Source organism: Rattus rattus, chromosome 11 (assembly GCF_011064425.1).
Source record: "Rattus rattus isolate New Zealand chromosome 11, Rrattus_CSIRO_v1, whole genome shotgun sequence".
NCBI classification, from domain to species: Eukaryota; Metazoa; Chordata; class Mammalia; order Rodentia; family Muridae; genus Rattus; species Rattus rattus.
This window is the reverse complement of record NC_046164.1, coordinates 51,219,179-51,230,664: the sequence shown is the minus strand read 5'-3', so window position 1 is coordinate 51,230,664 and position 11,486 is coordinate 51,219,179. Positions and strand designations below refer to the sequence as shown.

Here is an 11,486-nt window from a genome sequence, read left to right as displayed (position 1 = left end):
GAAGCGCTGATTGGTTGGCATTGTTGTTCATATAGGGTCTTAAGCCCCTTCAGCTCTTTCAGTCCTTTATCTGAACCTTCAACGGGATTCCCGTTCTCAGTTCAGTGGTTTGTTGCTGGTATTAGCCTATGTATTTGCTGAAGTACAACCATTCTTATGCTCACTAACTCTTTTTGCTTTTATTTATTCCAAACACAGCAAAGTTCTACATTGTCCAGAGAGTCTCAGTTATAGCAAACATTCAAGTCCTCCATCAAGTTAAAATTGCTGTGAAGGAGGATATTTGAAGTGTGGTGGGTATGAGGTGCATCTTGGACGTGAGGTATCCTATGCTCAAGACAGCCTCTACCATGTATTCCTGAAGACACATTGTTAAGTTGTTTATCTCTTCTTAATTTCATTTTCCTCAACTGCACAAACTGTATGTGTTTATTACTCTCTCATATAATCGCTAGAATCATCAAGGTAGTCCACAGAAAATGTCCATCCATTTCCTGATCACAGAATATGCAAGTGCAGCAAACAGTATGTTTGAGTCAGAAGTAGAATCTCAGTCTAATGATTATAATATCTCCTAGTCAGTGTCTGATGTGGCAGGTGTTTGTTATTAGCATTACATATGCATGCTTTGAACCCTGTGTTATGTGACCTCTGTAGTGTATGTTTGTGGTCAGAGAATGCCCCCCCGATCTCCTTCTTGTTTCTCAAAGATATATAGAATAATGAGTCGATGAATGAAGTTTGTGAAGTAAACAAATGAGCAAACTTGTGAAAGTACCTTTTTTCAGTCTATACACAGATGAAGAAACAAACCAAGGGAAGGCCAACCATTTACCAGCATGAAGTGATGGAACAAAACATGAAAAAAAGATTTTACCTCACTTCTAAGTCTATGATGTTCACCACAATTCTGAGAAATATGTCAGTAGCAACTGGGGTTAAATTTTAAAAGAAAATCCCCCAAGGAAGCTTATTGGGAGCATCTAGTACATGCCCTTGTCTGAGTAACGAGAATGAAATAAGCAGAGTTTTCAGCAACTATAAGCTTCCTAGCATCAGGAAGTCACAAGCTCCCTGTTGAACCTGCTTTTCGAGAGTATTTCCAGACTGACGTGCCTCTTGTGACATCTTTCTTCCTCCTTTTCTTCATCTCCCCTTTCTTTCTGTCCTGTGTCCTTGAAGCAGTGATGCACTGTGGAGGGTTTAGAGAATTAATATTGATAAATTAAAAATCATTTTCCCAGTTTAAATCAGTTTAATTATGGAACCACTATTTTCCCCTCTCATCTCAGTGGTTTTCTTTCTCTCCTGCAAACTAATTGTTTGTCCCTTTGGAAACCTGTAATTTGTAAAAATTCTTCCTTTCTTTATTATTGCTGAAGGTACCACACACACTTTGGACACAGGAATCCTGCTATAACTGATCTATAAGAGCCTTGAATTACAGGAACAATTATTCATTATCTCAGGGCAACCAGAAATTATACTCGGAATGCATAAAAGTACTACTTGATTGAGTTCTGAGTAATGGAAATAGAACCTCGTTCTATGTTTCTGTATGTCCATCATCTTATTGCCAGTGTTAACACATGTTGGTCATGACCTGGAGTTCTTCGACAGTGTTTTTATTTGCCCAGTCATCTTCAGTGTACTTTTAATCTTACCTTTCCATGAAATCACAAGAATGTTTTCTGAAGCACAAAACACTTCCACTGTAGAGTTACTCAGCAGCAGGCTGTATTGTTTATATGTGGCTCATGGAGAGCATGTTTTGAAGACAGCATTTCCTTGATTGTAATAGATGTCTACTTACGAACTGGAAAACAAAGAGTTTATCTGCTTGGCCATGTCCTCTATTGAACTTTTTATTCAACTATAAGAAAAGCAGCAAACTAGAATAAACCAAGCATTGGTATTTGCCTATAATGTTGATGAACTGCTAGGAGATGTTGAGAGATGGACAGAAACATGGAAAGCAATAGAATGATCACATAAATGTTGTCACTATAAATGTGATCTCCTTAGTATGTCAGATCAAATTACTTATCTTATTCTTAGAAGGCATTATTAAATGTCTCATACATATGCACACTTATGAGGGTTCTAGAAACCATATCTATTTCTGAACACATTCATTTAGTCAGCAATATTCGAACATATATAATAATGATTAAGAGAAGAAAATTAGTGATGTCATGATTGAAAAGAATGCTTAGAATTCATTTAGTCCCAGACAGCTAATTGTTTGATTTTAACTAGTGAGCTTCAATGTAGATGCTTACAGGTATTTGCCCATTTAACTGCAGTGGCATGTACACTGGTATAAAATTAGGATGCAACACTCCTAGTCAAAACACTTAATTGACTATGTAAATAATTTGTTATGTGGAATATTTTAACTTCTTAAAAATTAATTCATTTTTATATTATAGCAAACTTATTGTTGGCATAGTCATTTTGTAGGGATAAAACAGTTGATAAGTCAATAGAATGATTAATGTATAACAGTTGATTGACATAATAATAATAATAGTAATAATAATAATAATAATAAAATTGTGTAAGCTATTATTGTATCTAAATCCTACTAAAAACCATCTGAGAAGGACAAAAGAGATACAAAATTTTATTCCAACTCACACTCTCTGATCTTGGTCCAGTCTTCTATCTATGAGGCTTCTCAAACTTGCTGACATTCACATAGCAAGCCCTGACAAACACACCATATTTTTCTAATTAATTATAGCACTCTGGAGAGGCTAATGATAACTATGAAACAATGATCCTTATTTGGAGTGCTCATTAAATGCCAGGGCTGTAGTGAAACTTCATAGGCTATAAGAATTGTTACTTTTTCATGTTTCATGAGACAGAACTGAATTCGAAAACCCATTAATGATTTAACCAGCACCCACAGTCAGTAAATACAAGAACTGGGGCTCACATCATGCTCTATCCTGCTCAGTCCTGGCAGCCTTGGTCCACTTCTACAGTCACTGCTCACAGAACTGCTCGTGACATTTCCTCTTTTATCATAGGTGTCATCATTCAAAATTCAAGTCAGGAAATAAAGAGATCCACTTTGCTGGCATCAGGGATGGCCATTTTGCATTCAAACTGGCCGTGGAATTGTCTTAGTGGTAGAGAATGGCCTTTATACCCAGGTTTTTACCAAACAGGCAATGTTGGAAAATCTTAAATCAGAAAGAAAAGAAAGAAAGCCCTGTCTAGACAACAGAAACAGTCCAGGAAAAGTGAAAATGTAGGTAGAAATATCCGAATGAAACTCATTAAATGCAAGTCTTCATACAAGGAGTCTGACAGTTGCTTTTTTCTTGAGACTCAGAATAATTAGGCAAAACACAGGCTTCTTTACAGAGAAGGTTTTTCTGGGCACCTACTGCTGACCTAGAATTTGAAAGATGCCTTCACATGTACTGGCTCTTCAGAGCAAAGTTGGTTTCACTGATGTATCCCCCTCCCTTTGTATAGGGGAGATCAGCATAAAAACCTAGGACTTTTGCTAATTCCCAGTGGAGCACAGACACCTAGAAGAAAGAAATAATTTTTCACCACCTACAGGTTTCCAATGGGCAGAGCAGGAGAGAAAGAAAACCACCGAGACCAAGATGGGGAAAAGATTAATAAGTACTGCCTTCGCTGCAGGAAAAAGAGAATTTTCAAAACAACAATAAAAGGAGCCTAGAGGACAGCTGTGTGCCATTCTCATTCCTTCTAATAAAAAGGAAAAGAAACAGGAAAACAAAGGCCAAAGAAGACTGGGAAGGAGGTAAATGACATGACAGGCCAGGCACCCGGAGTTAAAACAGCAATAGTGGGAAACAACATAATATACACATTTAAAACTTTTCAGGTAGTCTTATAAGTACAGGCATGCGTGTGTGGATGCACGTGGTAATTATGTGTCCGTGCAAACCTGTGTGCTGTATATAAAATACGTGATACATTAAGAGCTTTAATCACTCTGAGTTGCTTGAATGTTATGAATTATCAAGCCCAGGATTTATAAATCCAGAACAGAATTGTAAGATGAAAATGCTCGTTATGTCATTCAGAAAGAATAAAAGAAACAATAAGAAGGAAGCCTTTTTAAAGATTCCCTGAAAATAACAAACTATTTTAAAGTCCTTTCGAGGCATGGACAGTCTTTCCTCCAAATAAATGATTGTTGTTGTTGTTGTTGTTGTGTGTGTGTGTGTGTGTGTGTGTGTGTGTGTTTAGGGTGAATTTTAAAATGAATGTGATTAATTTCTTATTTTTTCTGTAGGCATTTTCCCTTTGGAACTGACCGAATCTGTACTTATCGTAATAGAATCAATTGCACTGATATATTTCCTTTCTATATGATTGCTTCTCATTTTAGAAGAAACTGTTGGAATTGTCAGCTGGGATTTTTGTAGACCTCCTAGATATGGTTTTAAAGGGACACTTGCATATCAATACACTTAATTTAAAATTGCTGAGCTGTCTGTCTCTCATCCACACACGGTGACAGTATCTGTGCTGATGAAAATTAGGCTGCCTGCTTCTGCTGCCATTTGAAATATCAGAGCGCTAGGCTGGCTCACTTGCTCTATTCTCTAGTTTTTCAATGTGATAATGAGTATGTTTCATTTATTAAGAAAATACAAAGTGACTTAAATAATAGTCCTCGATGCTTCAAGTGATGGTGCTGGGAGGACAAATAACATTAAGCAGTCTGCAGCTTCAGTGCAGATTTTCCTGCTAGGCTGCCCCGAGAGCAAGGCTGCAGAGAGAGGAGACTGACACTCCAGTGATTTAATTACTGCTGCATTCCTCATTACACGAGTGGCTTAATATAGAAAGCACAACTGCAGAAACGCCACTGTGGATAGAGGGCTCTCACTGAAATCTACAGCACACTCCTACTCATAAATAAAGCTCTCAATTTATTGTTGTTTCTACAGCAATGCTCACACTTCCCTGGAAGGAGAATGTTGTATGCAGATACATTACCGCCAGCGTTATTAGCATGTGGCCCACTGGTGGGATGCCTTAGCTTTTCCATGACATGTTAACCATTTCATAATAAGAGTTCTAGTGTAGCCATGTTATGTTCCTATGAATTAGCCCACAGTCTGGACCTGTGTATTTGTAAAGAACTTGAGAATCTTTCGTGCTTCTGGTTTGATATCTAAATTGCGAATATCCACTCAGTCACTAAATTCATATGCTAATCACCTTCCCTGGTTTGAACTGACACTATTGTGTTGCAGCTTGAAACTTATTCTTAGAATTTTATTGTTCAAAATGATTGGCAAGTATTTCACCAGGGCCTCTTTGGGAGTCATATTCCAGAAAAATGTCTTGCTATGACACAGTATTTATCAAAAAATCATATTTTTGATGCTTTGAACTCTGAAATCTTTTCAGGCTGCTTTATGCCACAGATGACCATGACCATCACTTTCCTCCACCCCCACATTCCCCATCCTGTCCCTTCCTACTGCTTCTCTTCTGGGGCTTCTCAGATCATTCTCCACGAGTCCTTTCTTCTGTATTGTATGATAGTCCCACCATTCCACTTGTCTAGACATTTCTGATATAGTTCACTACTATTCCTGGTTATGTGAACTATCCCAGTCTTTCTTTAAGGTCCTAAAGGTAACATCTTTTATTATTTATTCCGATGATTTAATGGATATGAAATAGGAATTGCTGCCTGCCACAAAAGGTAACATGAAGGACTTAGCTCTCACTGTCATGGTGCTCAAGGTCTTTCATATTTATGTTCCTATTATGTGGTGGAAATTGAATGTTATATACCTCTACTGATTAATTTCTACTTTTGTGATCACTCATATTTTCTACTTAAGATTGCAGTCTGCCTTATATCTATGTTTGACACCCACATGCTCACATATATGTACATTTATTCTGATTTTACATTTATGTTGCTTTTCAGGTATTTCCATTTAAGATTTCTATTTATAAAGTAAGTCTGAAGTGTTATCTGTTTTAAAAGTCAATGATTTTGCATTTTCACATTTAATGGAGGAAGGTTTGATTATGACTGACCAGTAGAGTCTTGTATGTTTTTCTCAACACTGGTGATTTCACTGAGATGGCTAAGTGCCTAGGAGCTGAGGCATCCAGACAGCAATTAGAGTCCTTGTATTTCTTCACAGAGCCTCTCTATGGGGCTGCGTGGGCTTTCTTGCAGTGTGGTTGTACTAAGTAACTATGAGGTCTTCTATAGCTGCCATGGGATTTAGAGGAGGAATCCAGGAAGCTAAGCTTAGCCAGAAGCTTTCCAATGACTGGAAATGGATGATTACTTCTTCAAATTTCTATGGTGAAGAAAGATAGAAAGTCTAACCTAGATTCAGGTGAAGGTGAATTAGAGTGATAGCAACTAGCTATCCTTCTGGTGCCAAAGCAGTTTCCTTGTTTTCATCAAATGTCAAGTATGTGTTTCATTTACTGAATCATAAATGATGCTTACAAGATTCAAGAAGTAACTGAAGGGTCAGGAAGTAGAGGAAATCAGCTCATGAAATGTTCAATTCAAATTAGTGAATTACCAGAGAGAGATGATCAGTTTCGAGTTTCCTCCTTTAGCAAAGTAATTTTCACGACTCATCAGGGATACTAAATACACTGCCTTTGGGACAATAATTTCAAAGGTTTACTAAGCCATTTCTGGAAGGAGTCATTTCTTCTGTGTGTCATCAGTACTCTACCTGAGATGAACTGGAATGTTTTATGTCTCCTAAGATGAGTCATATCTCTATGTGAAATTCCTCCAAAGAAGTAAAACACACAGGCTAGCTCCACGTTGGCTCTGTGATTTCTAGAGAAAGACAGGAGTGAGTAGGGAGCTACAGAGTTGTATATTGTGTTTTACAAGGTATATAAAATGGCTTAAATTGTTACTTCTAAACATAAATTAGAAAACTTTTGTAAACAAAAAAAGTTTAACTAATATTTTTATTATAGTTTTATATGCATGTGTGTGTGTGTGTGTGTGTGTGTGTGTGTATTCTACATTTCTTCTTCTTATGTGGTTTTGTATAATACTCCTTCCTTTGTATCTTTTGAAAGTAAATTCTTTCTCTCAAGGCATTTATCTGTAAACTTTCAAAAGAAGGCTTATCTGTTCCTCCTCACATCAGTATACATAGTAAATCTCTGTTCATGTAAGGGAGGGGCAAGGTGTGCCACCACTGTCTTTCAGTTTGTAAAGGGAATATACCAGACACACACAGAGTTCCAGACTTTGGTTGGCAGGAAGGTATTTTGTTTCTTTTCATGTCATTGTACCTGTATGTAGTCACTCAGTTTTCTTTGCTATTGTCTATTTGGAAAATTTAAAGATGTGAGTTTATGACCAAGGACATTTTGTTTGATATTATATTCTGACTTCTCTGGCAATGATATTCTCCCTGTCTTCCAAATCTCCTATTTGTCGGGATGATATTTGAAAACAAAGGGCACTTTCTCACTCTTATGTGGATTAGCATTTTCTTTCACAGTCTGTCCACCTTGGTGACTCAGGGGCACTGAGTACTTGCTTCTAATTGAGTTTTTTTTTACTTAGTAGCTATAATCCAAGTTTCTAAAACATACTTCTTTGGTCTTTATTGTATTTTATTTTAATAATACATATATTCACTCTCAAACAGTTCTTTCTTTCTCTTTCTTTCCTTCCTTCCTTTTTGAGAAATCTCTCTTTCTATTTTTAATAATCATAGGTACAAGCATATATTTTCTGTTTGTGCATTTCATATATGCCAACAATGCTACTAACAGCTATAAACATGTTATACACATATATAGATGTGTATAGTTTTCCTCCACCTCACCATAGAGGATACTTCCAAGATCACAGATGATGCCTAAATTCCAATATACCATGGATTTCCAATATATTTGGGTTGAATTCCAGATATATCATGACATTTCTTCCCACAAATGCCTCTTATAAAATTTACTTTATAAATTAGGCACAATCAAAGATCAATAACTTTGATTGATACAATAGAATAATTATAGTGATATACTGTAATAAATGGTATTGAAAATCCGATTTGCTTATTTCTGGACTATTTCCCTTAGCATATTCTGATGGCCAGTAACTGAAATCTATAAAGACAGCACTATAAAGATACTACTCGTCAGCTACAGTAAGGCTAGGAAAGATAGATGTAACATCAGTCCACTTGAACAGAAGACATAAGGGTAAAAAAAGGATATTGTATTCTATTCCAGAAGCTCCCGCATGCCTCAGCAGCTTCATAAAGTTTCTCCTCCCATTTCACTTTCTCTCAAGGTGGGGGGCTACCCTCTGCTCCTACCCTAGTTACCTTACGCCTTGTGATGCCTGAAAATAGTTCTGCTTTTCCTCATAAACACAGATGGCATCAGAGAGGAGTCAGGTGATTGAGAGCCTCAAGTCCCAGCATTTCCTCACTGGGATAATGGGTAAGATTCAAAATACTACCTAAGTATACCTTTTCTTTTAAGTGAAGGATGTCTAAGAATTGTACAATGTTTAAATATTATGTTACATTGAAGACCTTAAAGCAACAAACTTGAGAACATTCATTTTTGCTATTATTTGTTGCTGGTGTTAAAATCATGTCCAACTCTCTAAAATATTACATTTGAGAAAGCCTGGTCATTCTTATTTATGTCATATTCCTTCTATTCCAGAATCATGTCTTCAAAAACAATGTTATGTCTTTAGAATAGTCAAATAACAGTAATTACTTCATAGACTCATCAGTTAACATCATGTGTCTAAAATTATACAATAAATTTGGTTGTTGAACATGGTGGCTAGAAAACAAAACAATATCGTTCTAGCATCTCCGTGAGATGCTATATATTCAGAGCTGAAGAACTGTGAATCATAAGAATAAACAAGTTGGCCCTACTTTCCTTGGCTTCTGCCAACCTGGTTCTCTGCCCCAAGGATGCTCCTGCCTGATAAGAGCGAGTAGATACAGAAAGTGAAACTCAGACACACTGAAGATTGTGTGACATATGGTAGCCAAGTGACAGTAAAAGAAAGTGACATTTACCTGAGGCCACCCGGAGGACCGAGAACTGGAACCTAGGGATTCCCATCAGAGAGGTGAGCCCCAATGTCCCAGAGACCTTCTGGTCACCTGAAAGCCCAAGATGACCTCCAGCTCAGCCCCTGATGAAAACAAGTTTCAATTTGGTTGCCCCCCCTGCTCCCAGCCAAGTCCCATCAGAGCCCAGAACTTTCTGCTGCACAGCCTGTCTTTCTGAAAACCTGAGAGATGATGAGGATTGGATCTGTCCTAAATGCAGAGCAGACAGCCTCCAGCCTATGAGCCCGGAAAGCCTTCTGACTCAGGGGAAGGTTCTCCCTGATATAGCTGAGGCTGGAATCATGTGTCCCTTTGCACGGTTGACTGTTTCTTCAGCAAAAGCATGAGGCTACCTCCAACTCCTCCCACATGTATCTGCTTCTGGGGGTTCTAAAGGAGTGGAAATCCACACCAGGCTACAACCTGGGCTCTGCACCTATGGCACTGCAACAGAACCTGTCAAAGCTGGGGCTTCAGGAAGCTGTGGAAGTGACAGGGGACAAGGAAATACTGTTATACAGGCACCTTGCTGTGAGAGACAGGAAGAACTGGCTCTGCAGTACCTCCTGAAGGAGAAGCTGCTGGCTCAGCTGAAGGAGAAGCTGCCTGTGTTTGCAAACATCATTGCTGTCATTACAAGGAAGTGGAGGCTTCCCACCTGGCACTGGCCGCCTCCATCCTCCAGAGTCAGTGGGACCCAGAGTACATCTTTAACTTGGAGCAGAGAGTGGTGGAGTTACAGCAGACCCTGGCTCAAAAAGATCAGGTTCTGGGCAAACATGAGCACAGTCTGCGACTCATAGAGGGGGCGTTCTTTGATGGCACTTTCCTGTGGAAGATCACCAACGTCACCAAGCGGTGCCAAGAGTCAGTGTATGGCAGGACTGTCAGCCTCTTCTCTGCAACTTTCTGCAGTGCCAAGTATGGTTACAAGTTGTGCCTGCACTTGTACCTGAATGGGGATGGCTTAGGCAAGAAGACCCACCTGTCCCTGTTCATCGTCATCATGAGAGGAGAATATGATGCCCTGCTTCCCTGGCCTTTCCGGAACAAGGTCACCTTTATGCTACTTGACCAGAATAACCGTGAGCACGCCATTGATGCCTTCTGGCCTGACCTGAGCTCAGCTCCTTCCATCCGCCTCAGAGTTTAACCAATGTGGCCAGCGGCTGCCCGTTCTTCTTCCCCCTCAGCAATTTTCAGTCACCCAAGAATGCCTACCTAAAAGGCGACACAATCTTCCACAAATTCATTGTGGACACCAGTGCTTAGGGATGGGCGGAGGTGTCACTTGAAGGATACCAGCTTAGACTGGGGGACTTAGCTAGACAGACAGTCTCTGCCCTTGGAGCCCACAGTGCAGGACAAGAATGGGCCAAGGCTGGCATGACTTGAGCGCCATAGCATGTTGGTTGTATCTGCTGTGAGACTGGAAGAACTTAATCTGTGAGTACAGAGACAGAGTGGAGGAGAAGACAGAAGTGCTCTCCTTACACAGACCACAACACCAGGAGGCCAGGATGCCAGCAAGTCCTGAATGTTGAGACCAGCTTAGGTCAGGACGACAAGAACCTGGCCTGAGGCACGAATATTGAGCCAAGGCTGTGGGGCCTAAGTGGAGGGGCACCCCTATTCGGAAATTCTCTGGAGGTCCGGGAATAACTGGAAAAATGCCCCATCTCTCTGTTCAGACTCAAAACTAGGACCACAGGGCAGAAGGATCAGACATGAATGTGAATTTAACCTGTCCTGGGCTGTTTCTACATTAACAGACATGTAAACTGGTAAACCCAGAAGCTGTCCTGCGAAATGCTTGCTGATTGGATTTGAAAAACTTTTATGTTTTTACAGATAAAATAAAGAACAGCAAAAGCCTTGAATTTCAAAAAATCGTAATAACCCAATCACATGTAAATAATTCCCATTCTATGAAAATTAATTTCTTTCAAAAGAGATATACATGTCTTAATCAAGTGCAACTAGGTCTGATATGTTAGAGATCTCCCAATACCCTTACATAGAGGTAAAACTCAATATGTGGTTTGGCAAAGAGAAAACTATGAAATTACTACAATGATAGATGTAATGAAAAACAAAAGGTGATGTGTCTGCAGTAAGCAATGAGGCAATTAGCATATAGAAAAGCACACACACAAATATTCACATGGTATCTATACTGCTATTATTAGTATCACATTAATCAATTATATACATATTGATAATATTATGTTCTATTTATTTAAAATTCCATTTTGTGTTTCCTTCTGGGAATACTTTTCACAGTGTTTTTTATTTTTTAAAAATTGCATGTTGATTATAAAATAGAATAAACATGTATTGTGAAAATAAAACATAAGAGAGGGGAAAAAAGTGGGGTAGGAA

The 11,486-nt window shown here is 38.8% G+C and overlaps 1 pseudogene; it reads left to right on the top strand.

Moving 5' to 3' along the window:
• The first annotated feature begins 9,168 nt into the window (after positions 1–9,168).
• LOC116912878 lies at positions 9,169–10,376 on the top strand (annotated as a pseudogene).
• The last annotated feature ends 1,110 nt before the right edge of the window (positions 10,377–11,486 follow it).